At 46.9% G+C, this 17,421-nt stretch overlaps 1 protein-coding gene across 5 annotated transcripts in view; it reads right to left on the bottom strand.

The window, feature by feature from the left end:
* Window positions 1-17,421, bottom strand: part of JAKMIP3 (Janus kinase and microtubule interacting protein 3) — a 377,626-nt gene that overhangs the window by 182,731 nt on the left and 177,474 nt on the right. The gene's annotated exons all lie outside the window — the stretch shown is intronic.

Here is a 17,421-nt window from a genome sequence, read left to right on the forward strand (position 1 = left end):
TAGACAGGTCATCATGTCCATATTAAATCAGTGTTGACTAATAGACTAGTGACATTCACTGGTAGATTGCAGCATTCTTCTCATTCCAGTTACTCTCGTTAGAGAGTCTCCTTCTCATTCCAGTTACTCTCCTTAGAGAGTCTCCTTCTCATTCCAGTTACTCTCCTTACAGAGTCTCCTTCTCATTCCAGTTACTCTCCTTACAGAGTCTCCTTCTCATTCCAGTTACTCTCCTTAGAGAGTCTCCTTGTCATTCCAGTTACTCTCCTTAGAGAGTCTCCTTGTCATTCCAGTTACTCTCCTTAGAGAGTCTCCTTCTCATTCCAGTTACTCTCCTTACAGAGTCTCCTTCTCATTCCAGTTACTCTCCTTAGAGAGTCTCCTCACTCCAGTTACTCTCCTTACAGAGTCTCCTCACTCCAGTTACTCTCCTTAGAGAGTCTCCTAGTCATTCCAGTTACTCTCCTTAGAGAGTCTCCTTCTCATTCCAGTTACTCTCCTTAGAGAGTCTCCTTCTCATTCCAGTTACTCTCCTTAGAGAGTCTCCTAGTCATTCCAGTTACTCTCCTTAGAGAGTCTCCTTCTCATTCCAGTTACTCTACTTACAGAGTCTCCTCACTCCAGTTACTCTCCTTAGAGAGTCTCCTCCTCATTTCCGTTACTCTCCTTTTTTTTTTATTGTTTTTTTTTTTTTTTTTTAAAGCAGCATCAGCGTTTCCAGAACAGACAGCACTAATTGTTTAGGAGTTCATCCGTCCTTTGAGATTTTCAGAAGTGAGTGGGTAAGGCCCTATGACACTGAAGCATTTCTGCTCAGAAAAACTTGCACTGAGTACTGAGACCACAAGCGCCGAGTCCCAGTCCTCCCCCCTCCCCCCACCTCTTCCTTGCTAGAGAAGAAACTAGCCTGGGCTGCTTACTGCATGGCTGGTGCCTCTAGTGGGGAACAGGTGGGGGGGAAGAAGCCATGCTTCTAACTTATAAGAGGCTATGAGTCGTGTAATTAAAAGATCACTGAGACCCCGGCTTATTACACCAAAAGTGTAACAATAAATATTAGATAAACAACATTGTAAAATACATTTTAATTAAACAAATTACATGTGAAACCCTCATTTACACTTTATTAAATACACAAATAAATTCATAATTTCTTCTTTCTTCAATATCCGATATCCTATTTTAGGGCTGATGTGGGTCATCCAGGCTTATGTTGCAGTACAGTCATTGAACAAAAAGAAAGTATGTTGTTAAATCTGGCCACACCTGCTTTAAAGCACAGCTGTGACACAGGGAGCCAGACATTTCCGTGGCTGAGCCAATATGTGTATGAATGTACTGTGTCAATAACTAGGAAGTAGTGACATCACTGAGGAGCAGGAAACAAAGGAGTATAGGTATCAGAGCTTGGAGAGGGATAAAGTGGGGAGAGATAAAGTACTGACCAATCAGCTCCTAACGGTCATTTTTCAAACACAGCCTGTAACATGGCAGTTGGGATCTGATTTGTTGGTACTTTATCTTTCTGCAAGCTTTGATACATATGACCCAGGGGAAAACATTCTAAAAATGACAGGTGAAGATATTGCTCATAGCAACCAATCAGATTCTAGCTATCATTTTCAGTATATAGTACATTTAATAAAATGATAGCTAAAAGCTGATTTTTTGCCATAGCTGATTTTTTCTACTTGTCCTCCTTAGAAGGTCTGAAACACATTCCCAGCGCCACAACAGGACAGCAGTGCGCCCTGTGCCAACCCGCCCCTTGATGTCACACCTATGGGCTGCGCTGCTGATTCGTTGCGGGCAGCTCCACGGGCTGTAGTGTGCCTGCCAGTAGTTGTAATGGCTGCCAGGTGTAGATCCAGGCATTCTGCAAGCCACATGAAGTGCCATGGGGCAGCAATGGTGCCAAGCACTGGGCCTCGTACCCTGAGCGGTGGAATCAGTCACACGCCCCTAGCTATGGCCGTGCATCTCCCCTACAGTATGATCTCTAGTTAGAAGTCTTGGATAGGTGCCACACACTCACAAATACTGTAGTGCAGTGGTTCCCAAACTTTTTTGAGTCATGGCGCCCTAGAGTATCAGAATTTTTTCACAGCACCCCTAGGCCAAAAGTTTCTTTGAGAATTTTAGAAAACAATAAAGTAAATTATGTTTATGGGGCATCCTTAGTTTCTACAGTGTGGTGCGGGACAATATTTGCTTCTGTTTGTCCTCATGTTTTATCATTGGCAGCCACAAGCACTGGTTTTTTCTATTACTTTGACCAAAAATAGTTGGAATTGGTCCTGGACCACCAATCCAAGGCACCCCTGCTAGTGTCCTGAGGCACCCCAGGGTGCCTAGGCCCACAGTTTGGGAACCACTGCTGTATTGATTCAACCCACAAGATGACACGCACTAGTGTGCACATTCTACAAGGAATCAGGGCCAGGGTCTCGGAGATTCGAGCAGTGTGGAGAACTTTCTTACAACTTGTCACATTTAGATGGGAAGTAGTCAGGATCCCGGCAGTGGGTATCCCGGCAGTCAGAATACTGACACTGGAATACCGACCCTATTCTGAATGCCGACACCAGCATCCAGAGGGGCACACCATCCTGGCGCCGGAATACCGACAACCGTGATGTGGAACGAAGATAGACTGCACTGCAAAACAGGTAAGCCGCCGGGGGGAGGGAGTTAGGTTTAGGCTGCGGGGGGGGGGTTAGGGTCAGGCTGTGTCCCGGAGGGTTAGGCTGCAAGGAAGCGTGCGGGGGGTGGGGGGGGGGTTAGGGTTACGCACACCCCCTCGGAGGGTGAATGTTAGGCTGTGGAAGGGGTGGGGATAGGTTTAGGCAGAGGCGACAACGGGTTATGTTTAGGCACCTACGAAAGGTGGTTAGGACTAAGCACCAAGGGGTGAGGTTAGGGTTAGGCACCAAGGAGGGAGGTTAGGGTTAGGCACCAAGGGGTGAGGTTAGGGTTAGGCACCAAGGAGGGAGGTTAGGGTTAGGCACCAAGGGGTGAAGTTAGGGTTAGGCACCAAGGGGTGAGATTAGGGTTAGGCACCAAGGAGGGAGGTTATGTTTAGGCTGCGGGAAGGGAGGGTTAGGGTTAGGAGGTTTGGGAGAGGGGGGGGGGGGGGGGGGGGAGGACAACCGATATTCACCCCTGTCAGCTTCTTACAAATCGGGATCCTGGTGTCGGTATATACAAGCGATCCCATGCGCCGGCAAATCCTACTGATCCCATTTACATCGTCATTTAGATAAAGCAAACAACTTATAGACTGGAAAACACACATTTATAAAATAAGTAAATGTAGTTTGTGCCAAGAATGACAACGGTGCTCTTTTCTACTGTTAGATTCAGCTAAATCTCTCCATATTCAATGGATCCAGTGACATGCTCTGTAATAAGGGAAATCACTCTCACCCGTCGGCCTTGATCAACCAATTTTTGCAATTTCTTTTGCTCTGAAATCTGTAAAACAATTAAAAGCAAAAGCCTTAATAATAGCTTACGGTCAATCTTGCTGTGTGTATATCAATTTATGTGCCAGACGTCTATTGTGGCTACTTAACTTGGTCTCTACCGCAAGACTCATTCTGATCCACGCCATCCAATCGTCTTCTGGGTTTGTACACAAAACGGAGCAGGTTAATGCACACTATAGTTATTACCAAAAGTGACAAATTCCAAATTCAACATTTGCCATGAAGGATGGAGGGATCATGGATGAGAATGGATGAATGATCATGGATGTTATCCATAAACTTCTAACAAAATGGTTCGTTATTTATGTTTGTAATAATAAATCACAATCAAAAACATCATCTGCTGGAATGTGGAGGTTTATACGCCCCAATCCATTGTGTAGGCTAATTTTTTAAATCATATACTGCACCAATCTTTATTAGTGCAATGTAGGCTTTAAGATGAAAAAAAAAATAATATATATATATATATATATATATTATGTATGTTACTATTTCTTTGTAAAGGTAATGTACATAAATGTATGTAAGCCCAGTATTGTAGGATCAGAGGGGAGTTATCTAAATTGCATTTTCACTTTGCTTATACCTTTCTATATAGGTTTTACTTCAGTTTCTACTGTCTGTCATCTTTTCACTGTTTGATACATCAACCCATAGACCTTAATCTCTATTTTCCTTTATTTTATACCTTCTCAATAGTATACTGCGTATCCCCATCAGGGTTACATATCCTACAGTTGGAACATTCTATAGCAGTGCATGCAGAGCCGGATTAAAGGTGGGGAGGCGCAGGGGACTGGTTAACCCGCCCCCCCCTCTCTCAGGGCCCCCCTGTGCCTGCCGTCCAGCACTTCAGCGCTTCTGTGGGGTGAGGGCAGGTCCTGGGTGAGAGACTGCTGATCTCACTCTCACTCTGTTCTCATTGACAGATGATCTCCCAGGTGTATCTCCCCCCTTCCCTCCCCCCGACTGTGTTGTGAACTAGCTCCTACCATGTGACAGCTGTGTCTGAACTGAAGCTGCCGGCGGTACACCCGCTGCAGCTGCAATACACAGACACTGATCCACAGTGAGCTTACTGGCCCCACCCTGGTCAGTCACTTTGAGTGGTCTATGACCTTGAGCTGCTATTGTCAACTGCAAGCCCACCATTACTGCAGCTCATCAGGAGGAGCAAGGAGGGACTGCTGAGTCTCCCCTAAGGGGCTGTAGCACATGAACTTACAGACTCCTGGCAATAGTGGTGTTTGGAGGTACAATAGTCCATAGGGGCCTCCTTGTCGTCAATGCTCCAGGTCCCCTGGAATCTTATTCCAGCTCTGAGCGCATGTGCAGGAGTTTACTGAGAATTACAAGATGGAGCAAGGAATAGCAAAGACCTGTATTATGGTACATTAGCAGACCATATTTCCATATACTATGGGAAGGAAATTTGTAAACACATGTAGTAATGACACAGGTCCTCAAAAGGAGGTAACTAACCATTGTCACTTGAAGATACCTTTAATTTAAGAAGAATTAAAATCATACTTGCCTACCCTCCCGCAACAGCCTGGAGGCTCGCGAAAGGCCTCCCCTCCGCCCCCAGAAATTCAAGCAATCTTTCTGCACCTGCTGCCAGCCCCAGCTCCCCCCCCCCCCCTCGGCCGCCACAACAGAGCACATATGGGCAGTCCTAGGGTGAATCGCATCATCAAAGCCCCGCCCCCTGCTATACAGTGCCAGTTTTCTCTGCATAGTATGGTGGGATAGGCGGAGCCACGGTGGTGCGTTCGTGCAACCATGCTCCCCGAACAGCCCCCTTTACCGCTGTTCACGCCCCCTATGCGCTAACCAGGATGCCCCCTTCCCTCCCAAAGGTGGAGGCACCAAAGTAGACCGTTATGATTAGAATGTTAATGTGAACAATGAAACATGTCCTTTGAGTGAACATTTTCTGAGTTTGTGATAATTACCAAGGCCCTCATTCCGAGTTGTTCGCTCGGTAAAAATCTTCGCATCGCAGCGATTTTCCGCTTAATGCGCATGCGCAATGTCCGCACTGCGACTGCGCCAAGTAAATTTGCTATGCACTTAGTAATTTTACTCACGGCTTTTTCATCGGTCTGGCGATCGTAATGTGATTGACAGGAAATGGGTGTTACTGGGTGGAAATAGGCCGTTTTATGGGCGTGTGGGAAAAAACGCTACCGTTTCCGGAAAAAACGCAGGAGTGGCCGGAGAAACGGAGGAGTGTCTGGGCGAACGCTGGGAGTGTTTGTGACGTCAAACCAGGAACGACAAGCACTGAACTGATCGCAGATGCCGAGTAAGTCTGAAGCTACTCAGAAACTGCTACGAGGTGTGTAATCGCAATATTGCGAATACTTCGTTCTCAATTTTAAGATGCTAAGATTCACTCCCAGTAGGCGGCGGCTTAGCGTGAGCAACTCTGCTAAAATCGCCTTGCGAGCGAACAACTCGGAATGACCTCCCATGTTTTTATGCAATGCAAAAGTATATTGGAGGTCATTCCGAGTTGTTCGCTCGCAAGGCGATTTTAGCAGAGTTGCTCACGCTAAGCCGCCGCCTACTGGGAGTGAATCTTAGCATCTTAAAATTGAGAACGAAGTATTCGCAATATTGCGATTACACACCTCGTAGCAGTTTCTGAGTAGCTTCAGACTTACTCGGCATCTGCGATCAGTTCAGTGCTTGTCGTTCCTGGTTTGACGTCACAAACACTCCCAGCGTTCGCCCAGACACTCCTCCGTTTCTCCGGCCACTCCTGCGTTTTTTCCGGAAACGGTAGCGTTTTTTCCCACACGCCCATAAAACGGCCTATTTCCGCCCAGTAACACCCATTTCCTGTCAATCACATTACGATCGCCAGACCGATGAAAAAGCCGTGAGTAAAATTACTAAGTGCATAGCAAATTTACTTGGCGCAGTCGCAGTGCGGACATTGCGCATGCGCATTAAGCGGAAAATCGCTGCGATGCGAAGATTTTTACCGAGCGAACAACTCGGAATGAGGGCCCTTGTTTATATTCTTGGACATTGTAAACTAGATTTATTGTATTTTTAAGACTTTTTTTTCCCACTATATATTTTTTTCAGTATTATACTGCCGACAGTTGAACTTCTAATTAATGTATAGGTTTTTCTTGGGAGATATTTGTGCTAAACAGAAACACATGAAAGATGTAAGTGATATATTTGTTAGGTATTTTGACAAAATATTTTATTGGCTACACACATGGCAAATGTATTAATCAGATGGGATTTATGTATAGAAGGTAAAAAGGTTTTAAAGACAGTTACAGTAATGCTGTAATGTAGTTGAATATGAGATTAAAGATGGTAATTGTTTTGTGTAATATAGGAACCGACATATATCAACTGAACTGTCCACTGGGGACATTCAAGACTTGCTTCCACAAACCCTCAAGACCTGTAGAGGGGGACCCATGGGTTGCAAACAGTTGTGCGAGATCCCACTGCCAAAAAAGTGCAGCAGATGTTGTGCAAGTTCGGCCCGGCGAGATCATTGTCGGCAGCTGAATTCCCGCGATAATGTAGATATTAAAGCAACACATGTACAAGCAAATAGCCAATCCTCATCATTCAGCCCTGCAGAAATTGGTTCTAAGATAAATGCAAGTAAACAAGGCAAAGGTCAGTAAGATTTTGGGTAAGAAAAATCCTTAGGCACTCTGGAAGTAGCGACTCAATGACTTGGCTCTTTGGTCTATTGTTGCAGCTCCTCAGAATGGTCTTTTAATACCTGACTAGACCCAATTTAAAATAATTATTGCGGGCATTTATGATATGTATCTGATTCTTAATGAATGTGTATAAATGTTTCTCTTTCCCTAACTGATGGAACTTGTCAAGCAATGGGAGTTTCAAATAAACCCGCAGCTCGCCTAGTCACTTATTGTGTACCTGTTATTATCAGTCTTATATCCAAGTGACCATGATTTCCTTCTCGGCCCTAAAACTTTCATGAACCACTATGAGAAATAAACACTCCAAATAAGGGTATACGCTCATTTTTACCCATGATGGAGAAAACAAAAAATACTTTGCACCTTCAAACTACAGTAAGCATTTTACAAATGGAATGTGGTTAAGATACCGGATGTCGAGATCCCAGCAGTCGGAATACCGGCACCACAATTCCGACACCCATCAAAATGGAGACGGCGGAATCCTGACAGGGTCAGGAGACCGAGTCCAGTATCCTGACAGCTGCATTTTGCCCGTAAGTTTAGCAGGCTGGTTAGGGCGCAGGGGAATTAGGTTTAACTGCCACCAGGAGGGGATAGGGTTAGGCTGCGTTGGGGGGAGGTTATGGCTAGGCTGCGGGGAGGGGGGTTAGGGTTAAGCACCACTGGGGGGATGTTAGGTTTAGGCACTCAGGAGGAGGGTTAGGCACCACCGGGGGGAGGTTAGGGTTAGGCACTAAGAGGGAAGGTTAGGCTGCGGGAAGGTAGGGGAGAGGGGATAGCATACTTACCTTGGCCCCTTTCGGGATTATAAAGATCGGGATGCCAGAGTCCCTGTCCTTACAAATATCTGTCATATAAAGTAACCTCTCCCCCCCAAAGATATACATGTAGCCAGTAACGTCAAGGTGTGTGTGGGGAGCATAGGGGAGGGCATTTAATGGGTGGAGTGGGCTTCATACCCAGGCTTGTCCAAGAGTACTAGGACAGTCATTGAGGAGGACAAATGCCCCCTAGCAATGGCCATCGACTATCGATTCTTAACATTCATCAGTGGTTAACCATCAATGACAGATGGCTTTGTTATCGATGGCAGAGGTACAGTGGTTCTCCACTATCGATGGAACAAAACCCCCTGATATTTTTTCTTTTCTCCTTGGTGCCGGGACATGGAGCCTATCCCCACTTCCCAACATGACCTGCAAAGCTCTGCCCCTACCTCTAATTGGCAACAGGTGCCAAGCCGTGTGTTGCCTTTGTTAAGCCATAATAAGTAGGGGTAACGATGTTAACCACCTAGGAACATCCTCCCTCATACATCACCTGCAACGCATTCATCATAAGTCATTGTCAAGTTCAGAAACTTTGGGTAATAGTGTAAGCAGTCTACTAACACCTAAATCCCTTCTTCCTGTTGTACCCAAGCTTCTGCAATCCACACCACCAACTCCCTCAATGTCAATTTCCTCCTCAGTCAGGAACGTAAGTAGTCCTGTAGGCTATGTCACTGGCATGACTGATGAGTCCTCTCCTCTCCGGGATTCCTCCGGGGGATCCGTGAGTGGTATGACTACTGCTGCTGCTGCCGCTGCTGTTGTTGCTGCTGGGAGTCGATCGTCATCCCAGATAGTAAGTCGGAAGACCACTTGTACTACTTCAACTAAGCAACTGACTGTCCAACAGTCCTTTGCGGGGAAGATGAAATATGACAGCAGTCATCTTGTTGCAAAGCGGATTACTGAGGCCATAACAACTATGCTGGTGTTAGACGTGCATCAGGTATCCGCAATTAGTGCAGTGGGATTTAGACAGTTGATCGATGTATTGTGTCCCCGGTACCAAATCCTGTCTAGATTCCACTTCACTAGTCAAGCGATTCCCGGACTGTACAGGGACATTAAGAAAAGTGTCCTCAGTGTCCTGAAAAATGCAGTTGTACCCACTGTCCACTTAACCACGGACATGGGGACAAGTGCAGCAGGGAAAACTAAGGACTATATGACTGTGACAGCCCACTGGGTAGATATATTGCCTCCTGCAGCAACAACAGCGGCGGCACCTGTAGCAGAATCTCACATATGACAACTCGTTCCTAGGCAGGTTACACTGTGTATCACCGGTTTCCGTAAGGGGCACACAGCTGACAACCTCTTACAGAAACTGAGGGACATCATCGCACAATGGTTTACCCCACTTAGTCTCTCCTGGGGATTTGTGATATCTGACAACGCCACCAATATTGTGCGTGCATTACATCTGGGCAAATTCCAGTACATCCCATGTTTTGCAAATACAATTAATTTGCTGGTGCAGAATTTTTTGAAAAATGACAGGGCCATGCAGGAGATGCTGTCGGTGGCCCTAAAAATTGCGGGCCACTTTTCACATTCAGCGACTACGTGCCAAAGACTGAAGCGCCAGCAAACATTCCTGAACCTGCCCTGCCATCACCCGAAGCAAGAGGTGGTAACGAGTTGGAATTCAATACTCTATATGCTTCAGAGGATGGAGGAGCAGCAAAAGGCCATTCAAGCCTATACATCCACCTAAGATATAGGCTAAGGAGGGGGAATGCACCTGACTCAAGCGCAGTGTAGAATGATTTCCGTGTTTTGAAAGGTTCTCCAACCCTTCGAACTTGCCACACCTGAGGTCAGTTCAGACTCTGCCAGCTTGAGTCAGATCATTCCCCTCATTAGGCTTTTGCAGAAGCAGCTGGAGAAACTGAAGGAGGTGCTCAGATGGAGCGATTCCGCTAAGCATGTGGGACTTGTGGATGTAGCCCTTCATTTGCTTTGCCAGGATTCAAGGGCGGTCAATCTGTTGAAATCAGACCACTAAATTTTGGCCACCATGCTCGATCCTAGGTTTAAAGCCTACGTTGTATCTCTCTTTCCGGCAGACACAAGTCTGCAAAAGTGTGAAGACCTGCTGGTGAGAAAATTGCCAACTCAAGCGGAACGTGACCCGTCAACAGCTCCTCCTTCATTTTCTCCCGCAACTAGGGCTGCGAGGAAAAGAATTAAATTTCCTAGCTCACCCGCTGGTGGTGATGCAGGGCAGTCAGGAGCAAGTGTTAACATCTGGTCCGGACTGAAGGAGCTTCCAACTATTACTGACATGTCTACTGTCACTGCATATGATGCTGTCACCGTTGAAAGAATGGTGGAGGATTATATCACTGACAGCATCCAAGTAGGCATATCAGACAGTCCATATGTATACTGGCAGGAAAAAGAGGCAATTTGGAGGCCCTTGCACAAACTGGCTTTATTTTACCTAAGTTGCCCCTCCTCCAGTGTACTCCGAAAGAGTGTTTAGTGCAGCCGGTAACCTTGTCAGCGATCGGCGTAGGAGGTTACTTCCACAAATGTGGAGATGATGATGTTCATCAAAATGAATGATAAATTCCACCAGGAAGACCATCACCAGCAACTGCCTTCAGAAAATACACAGGGACCTGTGATGGTAGATTCTAGTGGGGATGATTTAATACTCTGTGAGGATGAGAATGTACACACTGAAAGGGATGAGGAATCGGAGGATGAGGACAACATCTTGCCTCTGTAGCGCCAGTTTCTGCAAAAAGAGATTAATTGCTTCTTTTTTGGTGGGGGGATTAATTGATTCTTTTTCATAGGCGTGCGCACGGGGGGTGCCTGGTGCGCACAGGCACACCCTAATGCACCCCCCAGCATGTCACGCCGATCACCGCTGTCTGTGTGCTGCTGCAGTGCTACTGCTACTACAAGAGCACACTGATACAGCGATGCCGGATAACCTCCTGGCTGCACAGCTAACTGCCCTAACAGCATTCACCCCCTCCCGAGTCCCACTGCGCTGCCGCCGGTCACACTCACACACAGCTCCCTGTCAGCTGCGCGGCTTCTTCATGGACAGGTGGGCTGGCCGCACACAGCCCAGCCCACCCACCGCCACCATCATAATCCGACTGCCTCGCGGTGTCACACCACGCGCCCTTCCTTCCCGCTCTGGCTAAGTGGCTGCGCTATCGGCTGTCCTCCAAGTCCCGGCTCCCGCCCGTGCTCATTTCTGTGTGTGCCCTGCTCTGCCGCCCGGCCCTGCCGTTTTCGACCGCTGGAGGACTCGGAGAGGAGGACAGTCAGTAGTCATCCCATCATCCTGCCTGAACCTGCCCTTCAAAATGTGAGTGAGAGACTCACTCACTGTCTCTTAGTCTCTGTGTGCACCAGGGCGAAGTTCAGGCCAGGCGGGGGTGGGGGTTGTGGTTGGGATAAAATTTGGTACAAGGTACAAAGGTTTATTATTATTACTATTATTTATATATATATATATATATATATATATATATATATATCCATAAATAACTGGCACTCAGACAGCAAAATTCAAAAGCAATATGTAATATCCGTGTCAAGAATGGATATTACATATTGCTTTTGAATCATTTTGTTGTCCCTGAGTGCCAGTTATTTATGGAGATATATATATATATATATATATATATAAAATAATTTTCTTGTGGACTGGCCCTCTGACTGGATAGATACAAAACTTGCAAGGAAAAGGTTAACAGTTCACCTTGACAAAGGGGCGCAAATCGCCCCGAAACGTTGGAGTTTTTTGCTGTTATGTTTTAATACATTCGTTGCAGTGCACTTGCACCTTTAAAAGCCTCCGAGTGCCGCTGTTTTTTCCTCGCAAGTTTTGTGTGTATATATTTATTATATATATTTGGTGGTCGGCACTCACTATATACATCCAATAATGGGGGTAATTCCAAGTTGATCGGAGCAGGAAATTTTTTAGCAGTTGGGCAAAACCATGTGCACTGCAGGGGGGGGGGGGGCAGATATAACATTTGCAGAGAGAGTTATAGGCCCTACACACTGGCCGATATTCTGAAAGATATGAACGATCTCGTTCATAAATGAACGAGAACTCGTTCATATCTTTCAGTGTGGAGACTCCAGCGATGAACGATGCGCGGCCCCGCGCTCGTTCATCGCTGGTCTCCCGTCAGCTGTGCATGCAGGCCAATATGGACGATCTCGTCCATATTTGCCTGCACTTCAATGCAGCCTCGTGACGGGGGGAGTGAAGAAACTTCACTCCCCCCGTCACTGCCCCCCCGCCGCCGGGTCGCTCGTCGGCCGTATCGGCCGTCGGGCACCTCGGCGGCGCATCGGGAAATGAGTAGGGCCCTTTTGATTTGGGTGGGTTATTTTGTTTCTGTGCAAGGTAAATACTGACTGCTTTATTTTTACACTGCAATTTAGATTGCAGATTGAACACACCACACCCAAATCTAACTCTCTCTGCACATGTTATATCTGCCATTCCTGCACTGCACATGGGCCCTCATTCCGAGTTGTTCGCTCGTTGCCGATTTTCACTATATTGCGATTAGTCGCTTACTGCGCATGCGCAAGATTCGCAGAGCGCATGCGCTTAGTTATTTTACACAAAAGTTAGGTATTTTACTCACGGCATAACGAGGATTTTTCATTGTTCTGGTGATCGTACTGTGATTGACAGGAAGTGGGTGTTTCTGGGCGGAAACTTGCCGTTTTCTGGGCGTGTGCGAAAAAACGCTGGCGTTTCTGGGAAAAACGCGGGAGTGTCTGGAGAAACGGGGGAGTGTCTGGGCGAACGCTGGGTGTGTTTGTGACGTCAAACCAGGAACGAAACTGACTGAACTGATCGCAATGGCTGAGTAAGTCTGGAGCTACTCAGAAACTGCTATGAAATTTCTATTCGCAATTCTGCAAATCTTTCGTTCGCAATTCTGCTAAGCTAAGATACACTCCCAGAGGGCGGCGGCTTAGCGTGTGCAAAGCTGCTAAAAGCAGCTAGCGAGCGAACAACTCGGAATGAGGGCCATGGTTTTGCCCAACTGCTAAAAAATTTCCTGCTGCGATCAACTTGGAATTACCTCCACTATTTGTATACTGGCCTACTGGGCGGGGCTAGGCACGCCTAGTAGGCGGGGCTAGGCACGCCACTCCTGTCGTGCACCCCCTAATAAAATGTGCTGCGCACGCCTATGTTCTTTTTTAGTGGGGGCCCAAACAAACCAATCATTTCAGTCACAGTTGTGTGGCAGACCCTGTTGCTGAAATGATTGGTTTGTTAAAGTGTGCATGTCCTGTTTATACAACGTAAGGATGGGTGGGAGGGCCCAACCCAAGGACAATTCCATCTTGCACCTCTTTTTCTTCTTTGCATTATGTACTCTTTGGGGCCTAGTTTTGAAAACTGCCATCCTGTCTGCCACTGCAGTGCCACTCCTAGATGGGCCAGGTGTTTGTGCCGCACACTTGTGTCGCTTAGCTTAGTCATCAAGCTACCTCGGTGCAACCTTTTGGCCTAAAAACAATATTGTGAGGTGTGAGGTGTTCAAAATAGACTGGAAATGAGTGGAAATGAATGTTATTGAGGTCAATAATACCGTAGGACCAAAAACACCCCCAAATTATGTGATTCTAGCTGTTTTTATGTTTAAAAAAAAAAAACAAAAAACCATCCAGATCGAAAATCAAAACCAGAACCCGAAAGGGTGGTTTTGCCAAAACCAATCCAGATCAAAAACACGAACAGAGATCCAGAACCAAAACACAAAAACCGAACAGTGTCTGCCGCACATCTCTACTAAAAAGCAATATCTTTCAGCCACAAGATTTACTTAGTCAGTACTCTTTTCTTTGCTTCATACTTCTCACTGTAAATGCTCCGTACTTAATTCTGCTTCACTGTCACCAGACGAGCTGGGTATTTAAATCCCCTCTCACTGCACTTTAGCAATCTTAGAGAAGCAGCTTTACAAAATCTCAACATTGAGCTGTATGTTGGAGGTTCTTAATGAATGGTTTGTGCATTGTGAACTGGTAAGCTGCACTATAATATCAGTCAATGGAATGTAAGCACATTAGGGTTTTTAGGCTTATTAATAATTAAGAAAATGTCCTAACAGCATAATCCTTTAATATTGTTAAAAATCTGATTTTTACTGGTGGTCTTCTGGACTCGTTTTTAATTCAATACATTTGTTTCGTACTTATGATCTAAAGGCACTGTATATTTTTGGAATATTTAATTTCAATTTGGAGGAACAATGTTTATAACAGATCTTGCACAGTATTGGATATCATCCAGGGACGTGCAGTCAGGGGAGGCAGTGCCTCCCCTGTCATAATGATTAAAATAATAAAAAGAAGGTATTTATAACACAGAGTCTGTTATAAATATCTTCTTTTATTATTTTAACCATTTTCACCCCTTGTGTATATGCCTGCATCGTAAGGTGGGAGGCAGCGGGAGAGGTGCCTCCCGCTGCTAACATTAAAGTCCGGGCAGCAGGTGGTGGGCAGGGGGCAGGGCAAAGCAATGGGCTGTAAAAGCCCATTGAAAATACATGGGGAAGCGGCACCTATACTGGTGCCTCAATGACAGGGGAGTGCATTCAGCCCACATGAATGCACGCCCCTGTAAGTCCCCCAGATGTGATTGGGCCAGCGGATCCACTGGGACAGCGGATCCACTCTGCAAGTTCGGCAGCAGAGAGCGGCTTCCAATTTAAAAAATGGCGCCTCAGCGCCACTTTTGAAATTCAAGATGGCTGCCGTGAGCCAATCACGGCTCGCCGCGTCATCGCTCCGCCCCCTCTGGCTGCCTTATAAGTCAGCGTGAGGGTGCGGCTGTCAGTCCGACGGCGGAGGTGGAGCAGAGAAGAGCTCCTGAAGCAAGAAGACGCCGTGGAAGTCCTAAATGGGCGGCGGCCATGCAAAAGAGCTTAATGGCTGCCGCCCACCAGGTGAAGCCAGAAGACGCCGTGGAAGTCCTGGATGGGCGACGGCCATGCAAAAGAGCTTAACGGACGCTGCACACCAGGTGAAGCCAGAAGACGCTGTGGAAGCCCTGGGGAGGTGGTGGCCATGCAAAAGAGCTGCCCAAAGGCCGCCGCCCTCCAGATGAAGAACCTGTACAATAAACTTTTTTTTTTTTTTTTAAATGTGTTGGGTGTTTATTTTAATATTACAGGTGCCAGTAGGCACTTTATGTCCGGGCTGCTGGCACTTGTGGTTCTCCAAGTGCCGGCATGCTGGGGCAGGCTTGCTGGGACCTGTAGGCCCCCTGTAAAGAACAATATTAGCATGGCATGAACCCCGCACCCACCACCAGGGGTGCGGGGCATATCACTGGCCTTTCAGCCCAGTGCTGGTTGTTGCTCGGGAGGGGGGACTCCATTAAATTTTTCTGGGGTCCCCACTTTCCGAGGAATTCCAACCCTGGGCTTTTCACACCCTTTTCACATTATTTTAGTATCACCTAAATGTATTAAAGGGCATTTGGAGCAGTTTTCATGAAAAACTGCTCCAAACCCTTTAAAGCTGATCACAGTGTAAAAAAAAAAAAAGAGAAAAAAAATTAACACCCCCCCCCCCCACCCCCCAAAAAAACATTAAAAAAACCCACTCACCTGTCCAGGGAGCCTGTGACCGCTGCTCTGGTGTCCGCTGCCGGGTGCCGAGTCCCCCATATGCTGCAATGTGACTCCAGTGCAGTAAAGTGACGCTGCAAAGCGGCAGCACACTTTACAGCAACGGGGGTCACCGCAGTACACAGGATCCGGCAGCCCAGCAGCCCAGCAGAAGCAGCGCGGACCGGCTACCTAGACAGGTAAGTATATTATCCTGCTGGGGTTGCAATGGGGGGGTCGACCGGGTGGCGGTGGTAGTGGCAATGTCGGCGGGGGCGGCGCATGCGCAGCAGAACATCGGTGTATTTTTTATGAAAAATACCTCTATGATGCTGCGAAGAGGCATCGCAGGGACAGAGCTTGACCGCAAGCTCTGTCCCTGCATGAGATAATTGATACATCCCTGCGATGTAATCAATTATCGCAATGCGAGTTTGGCGATTTGATCACATGACATCCGCATCCAAGATGCGGATGGTGATAAATAGGCCCCTTAGAATAATAAAACCACTGTGTATTCAGCACAAGTAGCACAACTTTTTTTTTTTCTTCAAAAGAGCTGATTTCTCCACTTGAGCCTGGAAGCATAGACAAAAGAACAATGTAATGTATTTTGCTTTCTTTGCTCTGGCCAACTCAACATATATAACTTATATTCTAGGCAGTTTTATCACAATCATACTCTTTAGATATACATATAAAACAGAAGGACAGCTGGGTTTGTGCTGGGAGAGGCACACATGGTGCGGAAATAGGGATCGTGGTGGACTCAGCCTTACCGACTTTCTGGCTGCTCCATGCAGGAGGCGGGCAGGCAAGTCGATATTACAGGGGGCGTGGCCTTGACACGGGTGGGTGGTACGGTGTGTGTGTGTGTGGGGGTGGACGTCCGATTGCATCATCGTAGCCCCGCTTCCTGCTATTCAATGCCCTGATCACCATCATTGAATAGTGGGGGTCGGGACTACGATGTTGCAATTCAGCACAAAGTGCATCATCAGTCTCTCTGGACTGCCCACTGTGAAGGATAGCCGGATCCAAGGAGACTTGCCTACCTTTTCGCGAGGCCGGGAGCCTCCCAGACGATCCAGGAGGGTAGGCAAGTATGGTGGACTTTATGGTCTTTCTGGCATACTACTGTTTGAAATCAACAGAGGCATTAAGTGATACATTTCCATTGAAACATCAATCACCATTTGGAACCACACCCACCAAGTGGAGTGGCTGTTGAGACCGCACAGGACCAAGGAAAAAACGGAGCCTTGCGGCAACGCAACTTCCGGTTGTTCACTGAGGCTTCCCGCGGGACCCGGTGGACCAGCAGCGGAGCCAGGAAGGCATCCAGCTCTGTCTGCTGAGGAGCACCACCAGGGACGGAGACAGTGGAAACAGCACAAAAGGTCACACCATCACTCACCACAGAGTGAGCAAAGAAAACCAAACACCACATCGTGAGGGTAAGTTGCACCTGGCAGGACGGGATGCCAGCCTCCCAGAACATGACCTCCAGCTACTTTCATCTACTGAAAAAGAACTGCCTCTGGGCACACCGCTTGGACTCACACTGAGGGGAACGCAAATCCCTTCAGGAAAAGACTGCCGCTATATATCTGGAACAGAGACATTCCTTTTCTCAGAAGACTTTCCTTAAGGAGATCTATCACACCGCAATATTATTATCATCATCATTTTTATTATTATTATTTTTTAAAACATCTTGTATTTAATTCACAATACACCGGATGTTCACATAGTATGC

The sequence above is a fragment of the Pseudophryne corroboree genome, chromosome 3 (assembly GCF_028390025.1).
Source record: "Pseudophryne corroboree isolate aPseCor3 chromosome 3, aPseCor3.hap2, whole genome shotgun sequence".
Taxonomy (NCBI): Eukaryota; Metazoa; Chordata; class Amphibia; order Anura; family Myobatrachidae; genus Pseudophryne; species Pseudophryne corroboree.